Source organism: Mustelus asterias, chromosome 25, assembly GCF_964213995.1.
Source record: "Mustelus asterias chromosome 25, sMusAst1.hap1.1, whole genome shotgun sequence".
Lineage (NCBI taxonomy): Eukaryota > Metazoa > Chordata > Chondrichthyes > Carcharhiniformes > Triakidae > Mustelus > Mustelus asterias.
Genome location: NC_135825.1, coordinates 8,977,569 through 8,984,579, shown reverse-complemented (window position 1 = coordinate 8,984,579; position 7,011 = coordinate 8,977,569).

Below are 7,011 nucleotides of genomic sequence, written 5' to 3'. Positions count from 1 at the left end.
GCCCCTCATTATTTTATAGTCCTCTATAAGATCACCCCTAAGCCTCCCACACTCCAGGGAAAAAAGTCCCAGTCTATCCAGTCTCTCCTCAAACATCAAGGCCTGGTAGCATTCTAGTTTAAAAACATCCTTTCTATAATACAGAACTGTACATAGTATTCCAACTGTGGCTTACCAATGTCTTGTACAACTTCAACAAGACGTCCCAATTCCTGTATGCTGGTTGGTATGTGACCTCAGACGTTTGACCTTTTTCCCAATGGATTTCTAATTGTAACTGGGCATTGTGAATGTGGCAACGAATCGTCAAGGCCATTTTCTTTCTGACTATTCAACGGATATATTTGATCAGCTCACAAAGTTGGGGACAGTCCACACCTCTGCAGGAAGTGATTGGGCAGAATGGCTGAATCTATATAACAGTCCTGGTTCTGTTGTCCCCCTGGCGCATCTTGGCATCACTCCTGGCACACAGGTTCAACATGCAGGACTGGAATATACTAGACCCGGGCCTCTGGATTGCCAGCCCTGAAACATGACTGTAGTAGCAGGATTTGGCACTGTAAGGGGGGAAATGATGAATATGGTTTATTAGAACAATTTATCATTCAGCTACGACTCTCACCAACTTTTACAGATGCTCCATTGAAAGCATTCTTTCTGGTTGTATCACAGCTTGGTCTGGCTCCTGCTCTGCCCAAGACCGCAAGGAAGTACAAAAGGCCGTGAATGTAACCCAATCCATCACGCAAACCAGCCTCCCATCCATTGACTCTGTCTACACTTCCCACCGCCTTGGAAAAGCAGCCAGCATAATTAAGAACACCACGCACCCCGGACATTCTCTCTTCCGCCTTCTTCCATCGGGAAAAAGTTGCAGAAGTCTGAGGTCATGTACCAACCGACTCAAGAACAGCTTCTTCCCTGCTGCCATCAGGCTTTTGAATGAACTGCAACATTACATTCTGCACTCTCTCGTTTCCTTCTCTATGAATGGTATGCTTTGTCTGTATAGTGTGCAAGAAACAATACTTTTCACTGTATGCTAATACATGTGACAATAATAAATCAAACCAAAATCAAATCAAATCAATTTATTAAAATTTTTAAAAAGTAGTTAATTTAGTAGTCACAAGTAAGGCTTACATTAACACTGCAATGAAGTTACTGTGAAATTCCCCTCGTCGCCACACTTTGGCGCTTGTTCGGGTCAATGCACCTAACCACGTAACGAGGATGGTTCATTAAGGGATCTTTAAAAGGGTTAAATGTCTCATCAAAAGAGACTTGGGGAATCTATGTAGAAATGTTAGAAAGTTTAAATAAATTTCCACAACCAGGATGAAAGAACATGTTGATGTGGCAAGGATTGCTTACGTGGTTAAGCAGCCAGCAAATACCAGGAACTTGCATTCCTGATGACCTCTCTACCACCTCTAAGCCGGCAGTGCAAGGCAAAGGCTGGTAGCAACAAGAGACTAAGAGGATAGAGGAGACAGAGAATTCCTGGAACAGCAAACACCCTGCCTTGTGAACAACTGCAAATTGTTTAATGTAAAACCTAAACCAGACAATGTTGGAATGTTTTACCAGACTGATTCCTGGGATGGCAGGACTGACGTATGAGGAGAGATTGATTCAGTTAGGATCATATTCGCTGGAGTTCAGAAGAATGAGGGGGTAAATATCATAGAAACCTATAATTTTCCAATAGGAGTAGACAGGGTAGATGAAAGAAGGATGTTCCCAATGGTGGGGGTGTCCAGAACTAGGGATCACAGTCTGAGGAAAAGAGGTTGTGGTGAACCACTGTAGTATTGTCTGTTTGTGTGATATGCCTGGACACGCCCCTGCTGCCTCAATCCGGGACTCCGCCCTTCTCTGGGTATAAAGGCGACTGCTCTCCACCCCTTTTGCCTCAGTTCGGATTAGCTATCGATTCGGGAGTGCTCCAGTTCTTTCGTAAATAAAAGCCTGTTATTTCGCAACAACGAGTCTTTGCGTAATCAATGGTGCATCAGAGGTAGACTGTTTAGGACAGAGATGTGGAGAAATTTCTTCAGCCTGTGGAATTCGCTACCACAGAAAGTAGTTGAGGCCTAAACATTGGGTGTTTTCAAGAAGCAGTTAGATATAGCATTTGAGGCAAAATGGATCAAAGGATATGGGGGAATGGCGGGATCAGGCTATTGAGTTGTATGATCAATAATGAATGGTGGAGCAGGCTTGAAGGGCCGAATGGCCTCTTCCTGCTCCAATTTTCTATGTTTCTATGTAAGCTACGTCTTGCCTACGTGACTTCCAATGTATAAATATGTCATGGTTCTTCAGCTGGGCAGAGTCTGCTTCAGAGGTCTTTTCCTAAAGTCGTGCTCTCTCCGCACATTGGCTAATGAACGTCAGTTCTGTACATGAGTCTCCTCCGATTATTTTGTATGATAATCCACTCCACAACAGCACATATAGGGTTAACATGGTACAAGTGCTGCCCATGCAGTGAGGTAAAAGAACACGTGACCCACACCTAGGGGTCAGTCTAGTGTTCAACAGAACCATACATAAGCAAAGATACAGCTCTGAGCTTGAACTCTTTACTGTATGTATATATATTATATATATATATATAGGTCTGGTCGTTAATAAATACATACAGTTAACCTACTTAAGATTGATTTCATTAAGACCTACTGAATGGTATCCAATACCCATCAACAATAACCACTATGTTACCGTATACCTAAGTTAATGTAAATCTCAGTGAAGTTGGACTCTACATATAATAGACCTTTCTGCCTTCAAGTCCAACTGGGATTTAACAGAAGCTCACTGGTCCAGTGGGTCGCTGGATGCCGCACTCATTTTGCCAGTAAAGCAATATCAAAACAATCTTAACAGAATCAGCAAACCAGCGCAACAGAATTTTAAATATATTTATTTTGTTAAAAAATTGCTGGTGTACATCAAGTAGTATTAAACAACTCAGTACTGATTTTCAGTGATTTTAAATCGGGTTATTCACAGTTGGTGGGTGATGCGCTATCAATAAGGCGAAAGACTACCGATATGCCAATATAAGTGTAGGCTTTTATTCACAACAGAATCAGGAGCAGATCCCAACAATTAACCGACCTGGACTGAACAAGGGGGAGGAGACAGCTACCTTTATACTAGGTGCTGAGGGGAGGAACCAAACTGGAAGGGGATGTGTCCAGGTATGACAAACACACACAACGGTGGTCCATATAGGACAAAGGCACAACTGAGGTCCACCACAGTGGGGTTGATAGTCCTTTAAACTGTTTATTTTTTGTATTAAACCCATTTTCCACTGGAGAAATGAAGCTGCACTTGTATTCCATTCTCAAACAAAGTGGAAAGGGAGCAAAAAGAATTGCTAGGTGGATTGGCCGTGCTAAATTACCCCTTAGTGTCCCAAGATGTGTAGGCTAGGAGGATGGACCATGCTAAATTACCCCTTAGTGTCCCAAGATGTGTAGCTTAGGTGGATTGGCCATGCTAAATTTGCCCCTTAGTGTCCAAAGATGTGCAGGTTAGATGGATTGGCCATGCTAAATTACCCTTAGTGTCCCAAGATGTGTAGGTTAGGTGGATTGGCCATGCTAAATTTGCCCCTTAATATCCCAAGATGTGTAGGTTAGGTGGATAAGCGGGGTAAATGCATGGAGTTAAGGGAATGGGGTGGGGAGAGGGCCAGGGTAAGATGTTCTTGTTGGAGAGTCGATGCAGACCCGATGGCCGGAATTTTACCATCCCACCCACCACGGGAATCGGAGCGGGCAAGGGGCGGACAATGGGAAGGTCCGTTGACCTCGGGCGGGATTTTACGGTTTCGGGGCGAGCGTGGCCGTCAAATCCCACCCGATGGACTGAATGGCCTCCTTCTGCACTGTTGGGACGCTATGATTCTATTTTGATGTCCTGTTACACTGCACAATCCCAACAGTCCCTGGAAGATGTGACATCGGTGATTATGCGAAAAGGATTTTGGTGGAGAGACTTGAAGTCGAATCGAACCGGCGCTGTACCTCAAACGCACTTTTGCTGCAATTTCCTGTCTGTGTCCAAAGAGAAAAACTCCTCCACTACATCACACCAATTAATCCCCACAGACTAACATGGCTGTAAGCTTGGACTGTGGCCTTGATTGAATCAGTTAATGCAGTCAATGAGGATTACTGCAACTTGAGAAAGAAGGCACTTTCTATCCTGATCAATATCCAGCGCTTGCTGCTGGCAACTATTTGTAATTACTTTGGAATCACAAATCTAGTCCATCAAAACCTTCAATCGTTCATATTTAGAGAGAAGTTATTGGGATGCTCGAGCGCAATAGTCGCGATAGTCTGCTCAAAGTCCTTCGATGTAAAGCCCAGCAAATTAATTTACTTCTCTATGATATTTTCGGTGGAATGGTTGTTGTATTTTCAATGAATTCCTTCTTGTCTATCTTTAATTCCACACCCTCTCACCTGCACCCCCTGCTTTCCTCCTCCGCACCACCCTTCCCTCTCACCATCACCACCTCAATGCCTGCTGGCCATGGGCTGAGGTGAGGAACTGGCAGTAGACTGGCTTTAGATTCTGGTTTATTCGCAGATAGTGTTACCCAACCACCCGACAAGTTTGAGATCATCATCTCTCTCCTTCAAAAGATTCCACCTTGATCCCCTATGTCCTTGCAAACTGCCACCCCGTCACCAAACTCCCCATCCCAAAGTCGTAGGATCATAGAAACTCTACAACGCAGAAGCAGGCCATTCGGCCCATCAAGTCTGCACCGGCCCTCTGACAGGGCCAGACCCTATCATTGTAACCCCACATATTTACCCTGCCAATCCCCCCCTAACCTTGAACGTATTGTATTCTCCCAAACCTGTGTCATCTTTCCTACAATTCCATGTCCTTGCTATAGAGTGAGAACAGCGAAGGTTTACCAGGCTGATTCCTGGGATGACAGGTCTGTCTTTTTTTAAAGTTTAAAGTTTATTTATTAGTGTCACAAGTAGGCTTACATTAACACCGCAATGAAGTTACTGTGAAAAGCATATGACGAGAGACTAAATTGGTTAGGATTATATTCACTAGAGTTTAGAAGAGCGAGAGGGCATCTCATAGAAACTTATAAAATTCTAACAGGGTTAGACAGGGTAGATTCAGAAAGAATGTTCCCAATGGTGGGGGAGTCCAGAACTAGGGGTCACAGTTTGAGGATAAGGGGTAAACGTTTTAGAACAGAGGTGAGGAGAAATTTCTTCATCCAGAGGGTGGTGAATGTGTGGAATTCACTACCACAGAATGTGGTTGAGGCCAAAACATTGTCTGATTTCAAGAAGAAATTAGATATAGCTCTTGGGGCTAAAGGGATCAAGGGATATGGGGGGAAGGAGGGATCAGGGTATTGAATTTGATGATCAGCCATGATCAAAATGAATGGCGGAGCAGGCTCAAAGGGCCGAATGGCCTACTCCTGCTTCTAGTTTCTATGTTTGAATCCCTCCAATCAGGTTTCCAGCACTGCTGCTGTAGCCAAATCAACCATGATCAATGTCTTCGTAACTGTGATAAAATATCCCTCTTCATCCTTCTCAACCTGTCTGCAGCCTTTCACACAGTTGACCATACCATCATCATCCAGTACTCTCCTCCTTATCCAACTGCTCTAATCTGGTTCCGTTCTATTGGATCACAGTCAGAACATCACCTGTAATGGTTTCTCTTTCCACTCCCCGAAGGATCTAACCTTTGTCTTCTTCCATTTCTCGTCTACATGACGGTCCTCAGCGATATCATTCAAAACCACATCAGACTCCTCACATAAGCTGATGCACTCAGTTCTACCTCACCACCATCTCTCTGGATCTCCCTGGATTAGTCAGACTGCTTGACTGGAATTCGATATTGAGATTAGCAGAATGCATGGGGAAATTTTCCAGCCCTTCCCACCAGGGGTATCTTCCAGTCCTGCCAATGTCCACGCCCCCCCCTCCATCCCCAACCAAGCTGTGTTTCCCAGTTCTTGAGGGTGTATGCAAATCCCCGTAGGTATTGGCAGGACCAGAGGATCCCATCACCGGCCAATGGCGGGCTGCCCCCCCCCCCCCCCCCCCCCCCCACCAACCCTCTCACCTCGCTGCCGAAAAATACATCATGGATGGGGGCAGAAAATCCCACCCACAGTCTTTAGAACCTGCCCGAATTCTTTCCCTGGCCACCCTCTCCCTGGCAACTGTCTGCACCTGAGCTAGACTGTTCGCAATCTTAATGTTGTGTTTGCAACTGAGGTGAGTTTCTGATCACATTCACACTATATCACCAAGATTGGTTTCTTCCGTTCTCCGTATCAGAGTGCCTCCCTGCCTTCATTCATTATGAGATCCTCATCTCTGCCCTTGTGAACTCTGGATCTGAGTAATCCAACGATCTCCTGACCAGCCTCTGTATTCCATCCAACATAAACTTATGCTCATCTGCTTCTGCCGTCCATATCTTAACTCACTCCAAGCCTTCTTCACCTCTGTGCTTGCTGGCCTACATTGGCGCCTGGTCCAATAAAGCCTCAGTTTTAAAACACTCACCCTTCTTTTCAAATCTCTCCATGGCCTCACACCCGACGGATCTCTGTAACCTCCGACAGTTGAGATCTTTGCAATCCTCCAATTCTTGCACATCCCTGATTTCCATTTCTCCACTATTTTGGTGTCCATTTCTGAAGCTGCCTGGGGCCCTAAGCTCTGGAATTCCCTCCCTAAACCTCTCTGTCACTCTACCTCCCTCCAGATGCACCTTAGAACCTACTTCTCTGACCAAGCTAGCTCCTTCTGATTCAGTGTCCAAGATGCTTTGACGGATATTGCTTTTGTCAAGCAGCACAGGACACTCTGCGAGATTTGATGCACTCTGTCATTGTTAATTGTGATTGTTGTTCAGGTAAGATGAAGATAAAATCCAACCTGAATAAACCTGAGCAAGCGTATTCAGAACTATCTGCAC